Source organism: Coenobita brevimanus, chromosome 67, assembly GCF_032717465.1.
Source record: "Coenobita brevimanus isolate Jiangsu-jjx chromosome 67, ASM3271746v2, whole genome shotgun sequence".
Taxonomy (NCBI): Eukaryota; Metazoa; Arthropoda; class Malacostraca; order Decapoda; family Coenobitidae; genus Coenobita; species Coenobita brevimanus.
This window is the reverse complement of record NC_137020.1, coordinates 10108884-10127064: the sequence shown is the minus strand read 5'-3', so window position 1 is coordinate 10127064 and position 18181 is coordinate 10108884.

Below are 18181 nucleotides of genomic sequence, written 5' to 3'. Positions count from 1 at the left end.
ACTCTTACCTGGGTGCAAACACCTATATACATAGCCATAACCACCCTAACCAGCCACTCCTCCAAGCCAAGCTTTCTCATTGCCCACTTCACCACCTCTCTAGGGACTGTCAAAGGTCTTTTCCAAATAAACAAAATACAGATCCCTTTTCTTCCCATTATATTTTTCCAGAAGCTGTTGAACAATGAATATGGCATCAGTGGTCCCCCTGCCTGGCATAAACCCAAATTGCATCTCATCAATATTCACTGTTTCTCAAATCATACCTTCTAGAACTCTCTCCATTACCTTCATTATCAGATCTAATACCGTGTTGCAATATCATTGGGTGAATTTCACCAAGATATGTCTGTCCAGGGTTAACAATAATGAACTTTGCTGCTTCAGCTACTCATGTTTACGCTTTTTTTGTTTTGGGGGGGGTTCCCTCTGCTTTCCTGCAAGTAGGACAAATGTAATATTTGACATTAGGATGAACTTTCAGGCTTAGGCAATTTACATGGAACTTCTTGATTTTGCAGTTTTCATTCCTACACTCTATCATGCCAGAGGATTCCACTTCCTGGCAGTAACACCACAGGTTAATATTGCTGTTGCTTGGAAAATGAGGCTCTGTCACATTTGCTGCTGTGTACCACTTACCAAGGAATTCAGGCAGGACACATACCTTAAAGAACTGTTCAGCTTGGGCAATACACCAATTTAAAAAAGTCTCATCAAAAGAAAGTCTCTCAATATGCACATATTTTTCTGACCATACCACAAAATCACAATATTTTTTTTTGGATGCAGCTAACTCAGCCTGAATCTGATAGTAGTAGGCATGATCTTTTCTTAAGCTGATTTTACCCTGAACACTCTCTAAGCAAAAGTCTTTTAATTTAGCCATGCTTTCAAAAGATGAATCCTTTAAACTGTAGGAACATTTCATTTCAATTATCCCTTCTCCACAACACTGGCAAGTCACATGGGTGTCAGGTGAGGCTCCCAGGAATGCATGGTTAGGATGTATATAAAACCCAGCTTCACTCACATGCAGGTCTACATGATCCTCAGGAATGGAAGATTTATATGCCTAAATGGCAGTCTTCTCATGCCTGGAACCCCATCTGTTAATGAAGAAAACATAAGGTGTTGTAAATTTAAAAGTGGCAGGCACAAGATAATGTATTTTGCATAAGTCGTGAAAATATGAAGATAAATCCTGAAAGTTCCATGGACAGGGTGATGTAGGAATGCAGAAAGAATAAAATGTCAGACTATGAAAGTGTTAAAGTGAAAGGCATAGATGGTGGTACCTTGTGAGACAGCACCAATAAGTCAGTCCATAGGTGGGTAAAAATGCTGGGGGGCGGGGGGGTTAACTGTGGAATTAAGGTCTGGTTCTGTTAGACGTACAGTACAGTAGTTGAGTGTGGAGAGAGAATAAGAGTGGAAAGGCTAAGGAAATAACAGGATGATAGCTGTGTTTATACAGTACCATAAGTGTAAGGTGGAAGTATGTTTAAGAGGAAAGGATGAAGAGCACATGGATCTTATAGCATGTGGAATGAATATAAGGATGCAATAGTGAGGAAGGCTAGAAATGTGTGAGCAGTGACCAAAGTCTCAGAAGGGGACAGCATGGTGGGATGAGGAGGTAAAGAATTCTGTGGAGGCTAAAAAGCAAAAGTGCTTCCTATGGGTAAATAACAGACTGTTTGATGAGAGGACTCATTACCTTGGTACACAAATCAATTAGCTTTTCAGATGCCAGTGCACATATAAAATCCCTTCTCTCCCAACATCACTACACAAGGTATACTGTTTTAAAAAATACAATCTACCTATTAGAAACCACCCACCAATAATTATTGTGTAAAGATTAATACAGATAAATATAAATATAAATATAAATATAAATATAAATATATATATATATATATATATATATATATATATATATATGCATGCTTACTGAGTTGCTGTTGTAGCAAACTGGAAGGCAGCAGGATAACAGATCCTTTTGATTAATGATATAGATGGTATGGCTGGATCAGTGCAGGTCACCGCCTTGAAGTTGGAAGCTGTTATACGTCCAGCTCTGTGGTCAAACCAGGTCTTGCTCTTGCTTTGACTCCTTGTTAAGTGCTCAGGCTTGTGGATCTGCAGCAAATATGTAAGTGGTTACATTCTGCTCAATCTTTGTTACCAGTTCCTTCTAACTCAGCCCAAGATTTCAATGAACAAGATTCCGTATTAACCCGAGGTGTCCTGTTGACGTTTGGATACGTCACCACGCTTTGTCCCGGTGACACCCATTGACGTATCCATACAGTTTGAAATTATGAGTCTGTCATTGGCACATTTTTCAAATTTTGCGCGTGATTTTTGGTACGTATACACAGGACACCTTCCTTTACCCAAGGCCAGGCAGGGACAATGCCTTACCCTGCGTGATCCCTCCCCCCAGCACACCAGGTCACGCCACGGTACAAATTCAAGGCGAGAGTGATTCCCCAGTCAATGACAATGTGGAGGACAAAGTTTATGTGGTGCCACAGGAAGAAACGAGCTGAAGTGATAAGGGGGTAACAATGCTTATATTATTGTGTGAAAACCAGTGTACTCTTGTACTACGTATAAATTAGTGCCAAATAAATAATTATCTACCTATTCTGTTTAGACCACTTCAAAGCTCATGTGAACACTTTCTCTCAGACAAAGTAGAGGTTTTAGCCAAAGAAAAAAAAAAAAATCTGCCAGGATTGGGGGGGGGGGATTCATTGGTGAAAAATCTGCCAGGACATGGTGGGTTAATAAACTTTACAGCATCAAAAGCTATGAGTTACTTATCAACATCAAATATAAAAGTTTGGTCAAATTTATACAAACCAGAAATACAAGTAAGCATCTATGCTGTAAGAAAAGTAGTTAAATTAAGTTGGTATTCAGACAGAGAGAAAATGCATGACATTGTTACCTGATGATTATCCATGGTGATATCTTGAAAAGCCTCATGACATTTCTGTACCAGCACATCATAATTCAGTTTCATGAAATCTGCATTAAAGAGTTCAGGTAATGGTTTGGGGATATTATATCGTTTGAAACTTAGAATGAATTCATCAGAATATTCAAGTACCAGAGACAGCATGGCAGATCTTCCACCTGCTGCAGCCAGCCTCCGAAGGAATTCATTCCTCAACTCAGCTGGAGGAGGAATTTTGTTTGCAAAACCACTTCTTGATAGTGCTGGTTGGCAGCCCCCTGAGGTTGGCTTGAGTTTGCAAAAATTAATTTCTTTGGCCTCAGAATATTGTTCTTGCTTTTTCTTGCCTGGCTTGTTCCACTCACATGGCATTGATGTGCAGGTTCTATTCCGCACAATATCAGACCCCTTCCTTACTGCAACAAAGTTGCAGCCACACGGGAACATACTTCTGATGTTCCAGCCATGCATGTACAATGACCAGTAATGACAGATCCTAATTCTTGTAAGGCCACCCAGACTCGTACAGCAGGCTCTCCCAACTTCATGGAGTGTGTTACCTGTGAATATAATAATGCAATATTAGGTTGTTACCTTCACTAATTTGGTGTATTGAGCTGTGTTTTGAATGATATTGTCCTTGAGTTTTGCAGGAACTCTACTAATGTAGTGTATTTTCCAGTGTTATGAATGATTCTGACAGTTTCTGTTTGAAAAACATAAAAAAAAAATGCCCAAATCTAACCAAAATAAGTAGGCCTACTGTGCATTATACTTCTTGGCACCTTTTTTTTTTTTTCTTCTTCTTTTTTTCAGTTATTTAATATTATTGTGTATTTTGGTATACTATGCTTTATGTCAGCTTGAATGTGTGTGGAAATTACCTTTTATCCCATTCCCAAAGCCCCAACACAAGAACATTCATATTTCTGAAAATAAACAGATTTTGAGATGATGACCATGTTTTAGACCTTTATCAGTGCTTTTGTGAACTTTATCCCACACTTTTTTACTGGGTGCCAGGATATTTGAAAAATGTTTGTCTCGTATATAATCCAAAAGAAAATCAGTACAACATATCTTCCATACAACAAAATAATATTGCTAACATTTCTCAAGAAATACCAATCATGACTTGATGGGATATGACTAAGTTTTGTCAACTGTAAGTCTAGCTGGGCCAGATACTTTATTCCTCCTGTCCAACATATTTGATATGAAATTTTAATGATAAATCAACAGGGCCTGGCTACTGAAAAAATGTTGTATCAGGGGCAAAATATATCTTCATCACCACTGTTCTAAAAACTGGGTGTAACATTTGGTTGGTACCTTACTAGGGTAGGTCTGCCCTACTCTACTGTTCACATCATGAAAATGGTGTCTAGTAACAACAGGGAAAATACCTGGGCTGAAATCATAAACAAAAATAACTTACCTTAGTAAGAATAACAAACACATGCCGACTCCTGTTTTTCTGCTTGGCCAAGTCCACACGAGAAGATCTTGAACTTTACCACTTGTAAAGTACTTGTAGGCTTCTGAACTCTTGTTGGCTTTCATTGCTTCACCAGTGAACACAGATGGATACTATATGAGATATAAGTAGTTTTCTGGAAAGTCAAACTCGGGAAGTTTATCGCATTCCAAAATCGGTGTCAGGCTGCAGACTGGAATTAAGTATGGGTCACAAGTTCCTACACTTTTACATTTTGCAATGTACCGCTCTTTATCTTGCGGGCAGAGCTGCAAAACATACTCTGACAACTGTTGAGACATGTTTATACGGAGATTCAAGTTTTCAGCAAGAAATTAGAGTATCACTGCACAGGCACAGTACTCTACAGCACCTCCAATCTTGCCACCCAAAGAGTCAAGCCCCAAACAGAAACTGGAGAATTTGTCTCATTCCGTATTAGTATAAAATCCTACTTGTTTTTTTTCCACTGGTTCAGAAGAATATTTTTTCTTAATTCAAATAACACTATCATCCTAGATTATCTTGGGGGTTGGGTATGGTATGATTATGCACACTTAGAAAGTACTATGTGTGAATGTCGAGTTTGTCCTGTTTGTCGAAACGGTCATGCAGACAATACTAGTGACATCATGAGCAAAGGGTCTATAGAGGAGGATAAAATCAGGAACTGTGTAACAGGGTTGAAGTTTTTTGTTGTTCCTGTTGTGCTCCCAACACTACAAGTATATCTTTCTTCTGTTCTTGCTGTGCTCCAAACACTGCAAGTATATGTGCCAGGATATGTCCGTTGTTATGACAACCTGTCCGTTAGGGCGGGTCAAATACGAACCAACTTAGGACTGCCAGGTTGAAACATAGTCAGAATGGTGCTCCTTTACAATAACACTATGAAAAAAATGTTTTGATATATATGTGCCAATTCCAACAACTTTGATCAAAAAATAGAGTTATTTCTCAAAAAACTTAGAAACACGTGTTATTTTTTCTGATGAACTAAAATGCAACTTCTGTGTTAAATTTCAATTTTAAAAATAAAAGTAATAGTTGAAATAAATGCTTTCAAATCATATGAAAGGCATTATTTCATGAAAAATGAAAGAACATTAGAAATGGCATGAACAGTTGAACACATCAAAAGTCTTGTTTACTCTCTCGCTTCAGAAATAAGCTGCAAGATCGCTTAGAATGGACGAGCATACAATGACGTGATTCATGCCCAAATACTTTACTTGCGGTGGATGTGACGTCCTTGACGCAGCGTTCCACTCCTTGGGAATGGCAAGGGTACACGTCCAGTACGATAGCTTGGCTTTTATCTATTTGGTCCAGTCTGTTCTTCAGCAATGGAGGAACTGTGGCAGAAGAAGGCTCTACCAGCTCAGTACTTCTTGGCATCAAAGTTTATCTTCAGTGCCAATTTTTTCAAATATTCTAACTGAGGCTTGGTCACCATTTTCATCATCTGTGCTTGTTTCATCAACTTGATTGCCATCGAGCGTACTCCAACATCTTCATCAGTAACAGCTGACAACAGGATGTTCTCTGGGTGACAGAAGTAACTGTTATTAGCAAGCACAGGGCAAATGATCACCTAATCCTCCAACGGCATCTTTTGAAGGAGCTCCACCATGAAGAAGAAAATTTTGGCTCCATCCTGACACGAGCTGTCGGCATTCACCCTGTTTTTCAAACAGGCAGGTAGTATACAGTATTAGGACCAGCAACTAGCTCACTCCACTGGTCGGACAAGGACAAGGGCTCACAGGTAGCATGGGTACACATTGCAACTATGCTTTCATTCAAGGGTAATTTATCCTAAACAAGTGTAATCACACCCTCTCTAGGGTAGTGTCTAGGGTAATAAAAAAAATCTAGGATAACTGGGGTCTCTTTAGGCCATGCCTTATTATTTCAAAGGAATGAAGAAGTGAAATAAAACAACACCGTTTCGAAAAACACCAAATTATATCAAACTATATTCAGAAAGATTAAAAACAAACAAATGTAGAAGTAAAACAAAAGAACACATCACTCTGAAAAAACATCATATTATACTAAATTATATATTTGAAAGCCCGCCCTCACAACATGCCCACCCGGCCTGCCATCTGTCCGAGGGTTGCCACTTCTGCCAGTTTTTGCATATTTTGCCAGAAATTACATACCAAGAAGTGTTTGTAATTTTCTTGACCTTTTGTTTGGCTTGGAAATGAAAATTTCAAAAAGGGCCTTTGTAAATGCCAAATATGGGTGGCAGCCTTGCTAGCCTGTGAGCTTCAGCCGACTGTTGTTGTTATTGCGAGGACCTGTGGCAGCACGAGGAACCGTAGGAGGGAAGGCCTTATAGGGGTTTGTATTTCTCTAATAGTCTAATATTTGGAGAAGATTCAGTATAATATTGTATATATCTGGTCTGACAATGACTGCTCTGAATACGTACGGAACTGACCAGATATTTGGCTGGAATATTTTCATAAAATAGGACAGTAGTTGGTCATTGTGCTCAGCAGAATGTCTCGTACTTGTCAGTACTTATAGCCAGTCAGACTGTGTGGTCCCTTAATGGTGTGTAAAATGCAGCAGTAACACCACATTCTACACTCTCTCTAGTGAGGAGAGAGGTTAACCTTGAGGGTCAAACATGCTTCCTGAGGGGTAAAAAATTGACCTTAGAGTGGTATCAAGTTTATGATGCTGTTACTAGATTTCTTTTGGTCTGTGTTTCAAGCTCCTCGGAAAAATCAGATACATGTGGAGACTGCTGTAGATTTGTTCCATTTTGTTTGTTTTTAACAGGGGTTGGAGTGGGGAGGGATAAGTTGGCAATCAGAACCTACACGTACCTGTAGAGTGCAAATGCATCCCTGTGTGACTGCCACTGATATTTATTTAGTTACTGGAGCAATGTGCTCAGATTTGGTGACTGTATTTATCATTATACATTTTACATATGTCAGTGGACTTTGTTGTTATCTAGAAACAAATGTCCCTGTATATATAGTTGAGTTAGAGAATAAATTTTATCTTTCAGTTCTGTGAATCCAATTATGGAGGACCCAGATGATCCAGGCACTCCCCCAGGGGCAACAAAGAATGTTAAATATACTAAAAAATATTCACATAACTGGGAATCTCTTCCATTATTTAAGGGATGGCTACAGCCGAGTATAAAGAATAAAACCAGAGCCTATTGCAAAGCTTGCGATTGTGAACTTAATGTAAAGAAGTCAGAACTAGGGAAACATGTGGATGGACAAAAACACAAAAGTAATGTTAGTAGTGTTGCAAAACAGCCCACCCATATATCAATGCCATTTGCTAGTGGACATTCATCAAAAGACAGGGCAGTAAAAGAAGATAAAATAAGATTGGCAGCATTAGTTGCAGAACACAATTTGCCCATGAATGTTATGACACATTTGCCTCAGTTAGTAAAATCTGTATGTATAGACTCGGATATTGCCAAGCACACTGCATGTAGCAGAACAAAGACTACTGCTGTAATTAAGAATGTAATTGGTGAAACCTGCAAAGAAGAATTCACTAACATTCTAAAAAGTAACAAATTTTTAGTTATTGTTGACGAATCTAGTAATAAAGGTTGCACTAAACACTTGTGCCTAATTGCATGTTTGAAACTCAGTAACAAAGTTACAGATGCTTTCCTTGATCTAGTTCCTATACAGGACAGAAGTGCTCAAAGCTTATATGACAGTGTTGTTAAAGTATCTGTAGATGAAGGAATTCCCTACAAAGAGAATATGATAGGCTTTGCAGCAAATGGCACAAACTTGATGATCTATCTATCTATCTATCTATCTATAGCCCGATGCTCTAATTCTGCAAAGGGTGGCCACAGACAAAACGCCTCCCCCCCGGCTCACTCCCCCCTCCCTCAAATACCTCTCAACTCTATCCCTCCACCTCATCCTCGGTCTTCCCCTCCCTCCACCTCACCTACATACACCCTCTTAGTCAGTCTTTCATTCTCCATTCTCTCTACATGTCCAAACCATCTCAGTGTACTTCTAATCTTCTCAACCACATCCACATCCATCCCACAACGTTCTTTCACTTCTTCATTCATTAACCTGACCCTTCATGTCACTCCACATGCTACTCTCAAGTAACTCACTTCCACTGCTCTCACTCTTGACGTGTTCCCCTTGCTTCCATACGTCAGGGTAGGGATCACAATACTGTCATGCAGTGACTTCTTAACTTCCATACTCACCTTTCTATTTCTCATCACTGCTTTCGGTGAACCAACAACCTTCCTTCCTTGCTGTACCCTTTCACGCACTTCATCCCCCAAAGTTCCATCCTTACTCATCACACTATCCAAGTACTTGAATGTACTTACATTCTCCATATCCTCGCCATCTAACCTCACCGTGCATTCTGTGACTTCATTCCTCTCAAACACCATAACTTTACTCTTGTTTACCTTAACTTTCAGATTCCCCTTCCTACACACTGTCCCAAATTCATTCACCAAACCTTGCAACTCCCATTCATCTTCACTCAACAATACTGTATCATCAGCAAACAACAACACCAAAATCTTCCAAATCTCACCCTCATTCATTAGAGCCACCCCCACATCCACTGCCCTACCTTGCACTTCCTTTACAACCCCATCCATGTATATATTAAACAGACATGGAGACATCACACAACCCTGTTTCAGTCCCACATTTAGATAAAAAAACTCACTCAGCTCGCCATCCACTCGCACTGTAGCCCTAGCTTCTTCGTACATACTCTTCACAGCACTCAACAATTTCAGTACTCAATGATGGTCACTCATAATTCTCTCTCATCTCACCTTAAGACTGACATTCCAAATTTGTTCATTATGAAATGTATTTTGTCATTCATTTCATTTATGTGCCTCATATGCTTGCATGACTCTTCCAAGGGCAATGGAGCAGCTGGCAAGGGATGTATATACAGGTAATAGCTTTGTCAAATCCTAAGAGGTTATCAGACTTAAAGGAATTCCAGGATTTTGTGAAAGTTAAACCACATAAATTATTGCATTCCAGCCAGACTCGCTGGCCGTCGCTTCAGGCTGTAGTTTGTCGGCGTCTACAGCAGTATGATGCATTAACACTGTATTTCACTGATGCTGTGTTATCAGAATCTCAGCAGCAGAACAAATCTTACATAACTTGAGAGATCCTTCTAATAAGCTGTATCTTCAATTTTTACACTTCATTTTACCTTTGTTTAACCCCTTAACCGCGGGGCGTCACTTTCGTGACGCTTGGGAGCAAGGGATCATACCGCGGGGCGTCGCTTTTGTGATTCTGTGTTATTTTGAATTCACCCGGGCTTCCAAGTGGGGGCTTGTATCATCTATCAGTACTGCCAATGTCCAACACTAGTCAGCACTCCTAATCTCATCTGTACTCCCATCCATTCTTGACAATTTAGCCATTTCTCCCCGTTCTTGACTCCCCTCCCTACCCCCCCTCCATTACCCTATCCTCTCGCCTGCCCGGTCGTGCTACGCTAAGTAAATCTTCCCTGGAATTTTTCACTGATTTCATCCATTGAAATAAGCCCTATGTCCTATTCTTATACCAAATAATATATACAAGAAAGAAATAAGGTAAGTGAGAGTGCCATACACCTGGAATTGGCTAATTATCACCTGACAACACCTCACGTGCACTCGTTCGCTAATTTTCGCTGTTTTTTTCCCCTTGAAATATGCGGTATAATCTATTTTCGTAATAAATAAACATGTAAAGAGGGATGGGAGAAGCCTAAGTGATATTTACATTCACCTGGAACTACCTAATTTATAATGTATTGTCTAGATTTCCTGCCAATCATTTCAGTGCTAGACAAAGCTGTTTCAAGATCTAACATTGGTAGCTCTGAATATATATCTCCTAAGTAGGCCTCTAATCTATTTTCGTAATAAATATACATGTAAGGAGGGAAGGGAGAAGCCTAAGTGATATTTACATTCACCTGGAACTACCAAATTTATAATGTATTGTCTAGATTTCCTGCCAATCATTTCAGTGCTAGACTTAGCTGTTTCAAGAACTAATATTGGTAACTCTGAATAACCCCTAAGCAGGCCTCCACCCCGGCCCTCCGTTATCAGTTTATTCCCATCTTCCAAAACGAGGGTACGTATGTTTCTTCTTGCTGACTTCAAGGCCTTTTTTCACCCCCATGCAAATTGCCCTGTGACCTTTACCCCCTACTAAACCTCGTGTAAGGCATCTCTCCAGCATGTCAGTATTAAAATAATTTAAATAATACAGGAGATTCATCATTATCATCATCATTTAGACTTCTTTTTCCCACTTTCCCACCCTGTGATGTGGTGAGGCAGGGTCCAGAGTGCCAAGAAAAAACCTTGCAAGGAAGGCAACTAACAAAAATCTGAAAGAGGTAAAGGGCTGACAATTAAAAGAGTGACTACGATCTTTCTATTGAGTAAAACAGTGCAAGTGAAATTGTAAATAATGTGTAAATAATGTGTAAACAGCAAGTGAAAGTAATGAATGTAAATATACGTGAACAATGGAAAATAGTTTTATAAGTTCTTTCAAGTGACAGTGCATAACACTGTGTAAATAAAATAGAAATGTAAATAACGTAAATAAAATAGAGAACGTAAATAGAAATGTAAATGAGTAGTATTATAAGAATACGAGCATATACCCTAGGAGTAATGAAAGTGAAAGTTTCACTCTAGCATGTCTGAATGCTATGAGTTATGAGAGTGAAGATGAAAGTGACATTCACTCTCAATGCCAGTATACAGGACGAGAAAGTGAATGCTACGTATTTTACTGAAAGAAATTGAATCCCTACAGTGACAATAAACTAATACTACTGAAGGAAACTTATGGATAAAGACTGTAGATATATATATAAGTGTTATATAGTAATAGAAATATAAAGTGTGAGGGGTTTTATGAATAATAAATGACAGACTACCAAGAGCGAACTAGTGCCAGTGCGACGATCAGACGCGCTCGTAATTTCCATTGCTTTCACAGTGTTTTTTTTTTTTTGAGTATGGATCCCAAACTACTTGAAAATTGTAGAATAGTGTTTATAGTGTTTGTATCTGGCTGTGGTAATCATATTACGGGTTGTCGGGAAGTGTAAAGTGGAGACTTCGTTACCCTACTTCAGAGGTCTCCACAAGTCCTACGGTAACCGACGAAGGCTCAACAATCATTCCAGGAGAAAGCTGAAGGTATGTGCCATAAGCATATGTAATTTTATTATTCTAGGACTAATAACTGATTTTTGGCAAATATTTTTTGAGAGTCTGTCGGAGCCCAAATAACCCCGCAGGACACGCAAGTCATTGGTAAACAAGCCCGCGGTGTAGGGGTTAACAACCTGAACAAGATGATGCAGTCTGAGAGGTCAAAGATTCACTTATTGTATGATTCAGTGTCTGCTGTTTCTAGGACCATTATGGATTGCTACCTTAAGAGAGAATATCTAAAGAACATTCCAGTTGAAAATGTTCATTACAAAGATCCTATACACTTTCTTCCCCTTAATGGTATTTACTTAGGAGGTACAGTTACTGCAGCCATTGCACACAACTCTTATGGCTTGTCAAAGCAAGGTCTTGAAGAGTTTCAAAGGCGCTATCTGAACTTCCTTAATGAGACTGTGAATCAAATTTGTAACAGATTTCCCTTTAAAAATGCACAGTTTAAATACTTGAGACTCATTGATTGTTTCAGCTGTATGAATTCCTCAACTAGTCACTAATATATCGGCTTGGAACCCCACAGCTAATCACCAATTTATATATCAGCTGAGTCGTGACCTCACAGTTCCATGCAAACGTTGTGCCTGGTCGAAGTCACTTCCGGCTGACACACTCCGCCAAAACGTCTTCTTACACACCGGAGATGGTGGGAATTGGTGTAGGATCCTGTTGAAGGAATTTAGAAGTAGCGTGTGCAGGTGAACTGAAACTGAGCAGATTAAATCTCTCTTTATTGGCCAAAGAAAAATACAACTGCAACACTAAGAGAGCTCAGAGTTTTACGTCCTTCTTGTTCTAATGATACATGCGTTCTGCTCTAGCTGGCCACACCCCCTCTAGGTGTGGCGCTGGGTCAGCAAAATCAGAGGTGCTAAACCTCCACAGACAACTGGGATTTATACATGAATAGAAGCATCATAACTGTACCATGTACATTATACACCTCAATAAAACAGCATTGATTACATTAAAGTATACCAATAAGGTAAATATTTCCCCCAAGACTTAAACATATATACAGTTTATATTTCTCTATCGCCTTCCCTTTACTCTAGTGTTTATAAAAAATGCTGGGCTCTGTAAGTCCTGATCGCTCATCCTTCCCATGCCTCACTTTACAGTGAAATGGTGTTTGGTTACTTATCATTCACACTTCGTTGCACACTTAATTATGAATAAACAACTTTATATGTAATATGCAACAATAGTGTGAAACTACAACTAGTCATGGGAAACAATATTGGCACCAGAACATGATTCCAAAGTAGTGATGAAGAAAAGTGAAGCTTCTATTGCACCATTAGGCAGTTCATTTCCTGGAATCATTGAAACTAACAAATTAAATGAGATAGATATGGACTGGAGACTACTCAGGAATACAGAGCTTGATGTAGGTGAGAAGACAGACACTGGAAGATTTTGGCAAACTGTTCAGGAGATGGAAAACCAATGTTTCCTCTGTTGTCGTACGTCATATCTTGTATATTGTGCCTTCCACATTCAAGTGCTGCTGCTGAGAGAATCTTTTCAGTAGTAAACAGTATGAAAACAAAGCAGAGAAATGCACTGTCAACAAAAACATTAGTTGGGTTACTTCATTCTCAGCGCTACTTTAACCCCTTAACCGCGGGGCGTCACTTTCGTGACGCTTGGGAGCAAGGGATCATACCGCGGGGCGTCGCTTTTGTGATTCTGTGTTATTTTGAATTCACCCGGGCTTCCAAGTGGGGGCTTGTATCATCTATCAGTACTGACAATGTCCAACACTAGTCAGCACTCCTAATCTCATCTGTACTCCCATCCATTGTTGACAATTTAGCCATTTCTCCCCGTTCTTGACTCCCCTCCCTACCCCCCCTCCATTACCCTATCCTCTCGCCTGCCCGGCCGTGCTACGCTAAGTAAATCTTCCCTGGAATTTTTCACTGATTTCATCCATTGAAATAAGCCCTATGTCGTATTCTTATACCAAATAATATATACAAGAAAGAAATCAGGTAAGTGAGAGTGCCATACACCTGGAATTGGCTAATTATCACCTGACAACACCTCACATGCACTCGTTCGCTAATTTTCGCTGTTTTTTTCCCCTTGAAATATGCGGTATAATCTATTTTCGTAATAAATATACATGTAAGGAGGGAAGGGAGAAGCCTAAGTGATATTTACATTCACCTGGAACTACCTAATTTATAATGTATTGTCTAGATTTCCTGCCAATCATATCAGTGCTACACAAAGCTGTTTCAAGATTTAACATTGGTAGCTCTGATTATATATCTCCTAAGTAGGCCTCTAATCTATTTTCGTAATAAATATACATGTAAGGAGGGAAGGGAGAAGCCTAAGTGATATTTACATTCACCTGGAACTACCAAATTTATAATGTATTGTCTAGATTTCCTGCCAATCATATCAGTGCTAGACTTAGCTGTTTCAAGAAGTAATATTGGTAACTCTGAATAACCCCTAAAAAGGCCTCCAGGCTGGCTGGCCCTGCGTTATCAGTTTACTGTCATCTTCCGAAGTGAGAGGACGTATGTTTCTTCTTGCTGACTTCAAGGCCTTTTTTCACCCCCATGCAAATGGCTCTGTGACCTTTACCCCCTACTAAACCTCGTGTGGAAAGAGGTAACGGGCTAACAATTGATAAAAGAGTGACTACGATCTTTCTATTGAGTAAAACAGTGCAAGTGGAATTGTAAATAATGTGTAAATAATGTGTAAACAGCAAGTGAAAGTAATGAATGTAAATATACGTGAACAATGGAAAATAGTTTTATAAGTTATTTCAAGTGACAGTGCACAACACAGTGTAAATAAAATAGAAATGTAAATAACGTAAATAAAATAGAGAACGTAAATAGAAATGTAAATGAGTAGTATTATAAGAATACGAGTATATACCCTAGGAGTAATGAAAGTGAAAGTTTCACTCTAGCATGTCTGAATGCTATGAGTTATGAGAGTGAAGATGAAAGTGACATTCACTCTCAATGCCAGTATACAGGACGAGAAAGTGAATGCTACGTATTTTACTGAAAGAAATTGAATCCCTACAGTGACAATAAACTAATACTACTGAAGGAAACTTATGGATAAAGACTGTAGATATATATAAGTGTTATATAGTAATAGAAATATAAAGTGTGAGGGGTTTTATGAATAATAAATGACAGACTACCAAGAAGCGAACTAGTGCCAGTGCGATGATCAGACGCGCTCGTAATTTCCATTGCTTTCACAGTGTTTTTTTTTTTGAGTATGGATCCCAAACTACTTGAAAATTGTAGAATAGTGTTTATAGTGTTTGTATCTGGCTGTGGTAATCATATTACGGGTTGTCGGGAAGTGTAAAGTGGAGACTTCGTTACCCTACTTCAGAGGTCTCCACAAGTCCTACGGTAACCGACGAAGGCTCAACAATCATTCCAGGAGAAAGCTGAAGGTATGTGCCATAAGCATATGTAATTTTATTATTCTAGGACTAATAACTGATTTTTGGCAAATATTTTTTGAGAGTCTGTCGGAGCCCAAATAACCCCGCGGCACATGCAAGTCATTGGTAAACAAGCCCGCGGTGTAGGGGTTAAAGAAGATTCTTGCTACAGTTTCCCAGCTGACAACATCCTTATTAGATGAATGAAATCAGAAATGTATGATGATAAACAGAGTGATCCAGACTGAAAGGTTCATAAAAGATAGCAGCAACTGTTTACAGTTTGCTACTATCATTTCACTGAGTCAGCAATACGTCAGTCTGTTTCGTGCTTACACTCTGTTAGATGAAAAATTTTATATTGTTGGATTATTTATTGATTTATCTAAGGCTTTTGAATCATTAAATCATAACGTACTTCACAATAAATTAGAAATTGCTGGTTTCAGAGGTATGCCATTACAACTTCTCAAAAGTTACCCTAGTAACAGAACACAAACTGTTAACTGTAATTCTAAATACTCTTGTGATAAGTTTATTTATACAGGTGTTCCACAAGGATCAGTTTAAGGACCAATTTTGTTTCTCATCTATATTAATGATATAATTAATGCAGGTTCTGAATTAAGATTTACAATACATGCAGAGGATACAACTCTTCTTGTAGCTGATAAAAATATACTCTTTACATTTTACATTATGTTCTGAATTATGTTCATTAAATTGCTGGAGTAAATCAAATAAACAAAACTTAATGTCATTAAGACCCATTATATATTTAAAATCAATCTGTTAAACATTATTTGCCTTCATTGATGTTAGGTGAGAAAATAGAGTGCGCTGAATGTACAAAGTTTCTTGGTGTATATGTATATGTTGAATATTTAAATAGGAATAATAATGTAAATGAAGTTTGTTTGACGTTATCAAGGGTATGTGGTATATTGTACAGAATACGTAATCATCTTACAGGAGGCTATGATGAGTATATATTACACTTTATGTTATCCATATATCAATTACTGCATATCTATATGGGCGTGTACCTGGCCCTCTTTTCTTGGCAAATTATTAGTGGCCCAAAAGAGAATTTTTAAATGTATATTTTCTCATTGGAAAATCTGATTCTACTGCAGATTTATTGTAACTCAGGGTTTGTTAAAAATTCATTTTATTCATAAGTATTTTTTGTTATTGTTAATATTCTGAACTATTAGGAACCCTGATACTCAAATCTTTAAATTTATTGACAGCTAATATAGCACAAGAGGAAATAATTTAAATCTACAGTGTCCAAGGTTCCACACAACTTTTTTTAAGAACAGCATTATATGTAATGGTCCTCTTATAAGAACAGCATTATATGGAATGGTCCTCTTATAAGAACAGCATTATATGGAATGGTCCTCTTATAAGGAATGCACTACCAGTAAATATTAAGATCTTGCTTCTTACTAATAATATATCTATGTTTAAGAAGATGGTTAGACTTTTAAGTACAGTAAGCCCTTAATTCACGCACGCGAGGGTTACATTCCCAGATCCTTCGCGTATGTGGTAAATTCACGTATCCATTCTGCCCATGTGTGCAAGTAATTACGCATGTGAATTAAGTATATTACATCTGAATAATACTGTTTATGCACTACATACTCCTTATAAACTAGCATAAAGTATGAAAAACAACAAATATGTAAGAAATTTAACACTGAAAGCTGACAAGCACAGGCGTAGGTGGAGACACTTCAGCAGTCTGGTGCACTAGCCCTCACTGCCTCCCATATGCTACATTCTGCCTTCTTTATTGTACAAACAGTTGACTCATTCACCCCAAACTTATGATTCTGAGACAATTCACAGGCATAGGTGGAGACACTTTAGCACAGTCTGGTGCACTAGCCCTCACTGCCTCCCGTATGCTACATTCTGCCTTCTTTATTGTATTAACAGTTGACTCACACCCAAACGTACGGTTCCGAGACAATTCACCATCAAAACATGGACGATTCCCTGTCATTCTATAAATATACTTATTATTGATTAATTAATACTTTAATAACTAATTTTCAGGGTGATTTTATAACTCATATAAGTAAAAAACTAGTGTACCGTACTTGCTAAATAAACTGGTAAGTAAATACATGACGAAGAATCGTCCTGACGGCGAATTGTCGCCGACATTCCTTTCCTAAGTTTGTCCAACACTTTAACTTTCTCTGTCAGCAACATCACTTTACGAGTCCATTTTGGTGTGTTACCACATGCATCAATGCCCCATGTTGGCAGACAAGGCAAGCAATCACTGGAAGACAGAAAAATAAGCCACAAATAACGATTCGCGAGTCACGCACAGTTCGACCGTTGGATTCAAACTGTGTGGTGCATGATAGACCGACCTCCCACTCACACACACACACACACACACACATATCCACACGGGCAGCAGTTAGGCATTTTTATATTTTATTTATTTCTCTCATATTAAAATTTATTATTTGAATACTATAATTTTGTTTTAATTATTGTACGAAAAATTCATGGATAACCGAAATCGTGTGAAAATAGTTCGTGTGAATTATGGGATTACCTGTACTTTACAGAATTTATAGATCTTTGCCATTCATTTCTACAGCTGATCTCAAGTAAACTGAATTTAATGTATCAGAAATGAAATTAAAGAGTATTATTGTAAATTAGGATACTAAGGTTGCCTGTATATATGTATGTATAAATCAGTCAGTCAGGGAGCTTTTGCTCGACAGACTGCCTGTACTTTATTTTAACTTTGGTTTGTAGAATTCAGTGATGGCAATAAAATTACTTTACTTTTACTTTACTGTATATGCGTATAAAATGATCAGTGCGAGTTGATCACAACTGGAACAGAAATTATGTACTTCATACAATATTATGAACAGGTGTAATGAACAAGGCCTTATATCATTCAGTGCAGTATACACTGAATGCTTCTCTTTTCCTACAACATATCATTCATGTACAAAAACGTTAATTACAGCTATAACT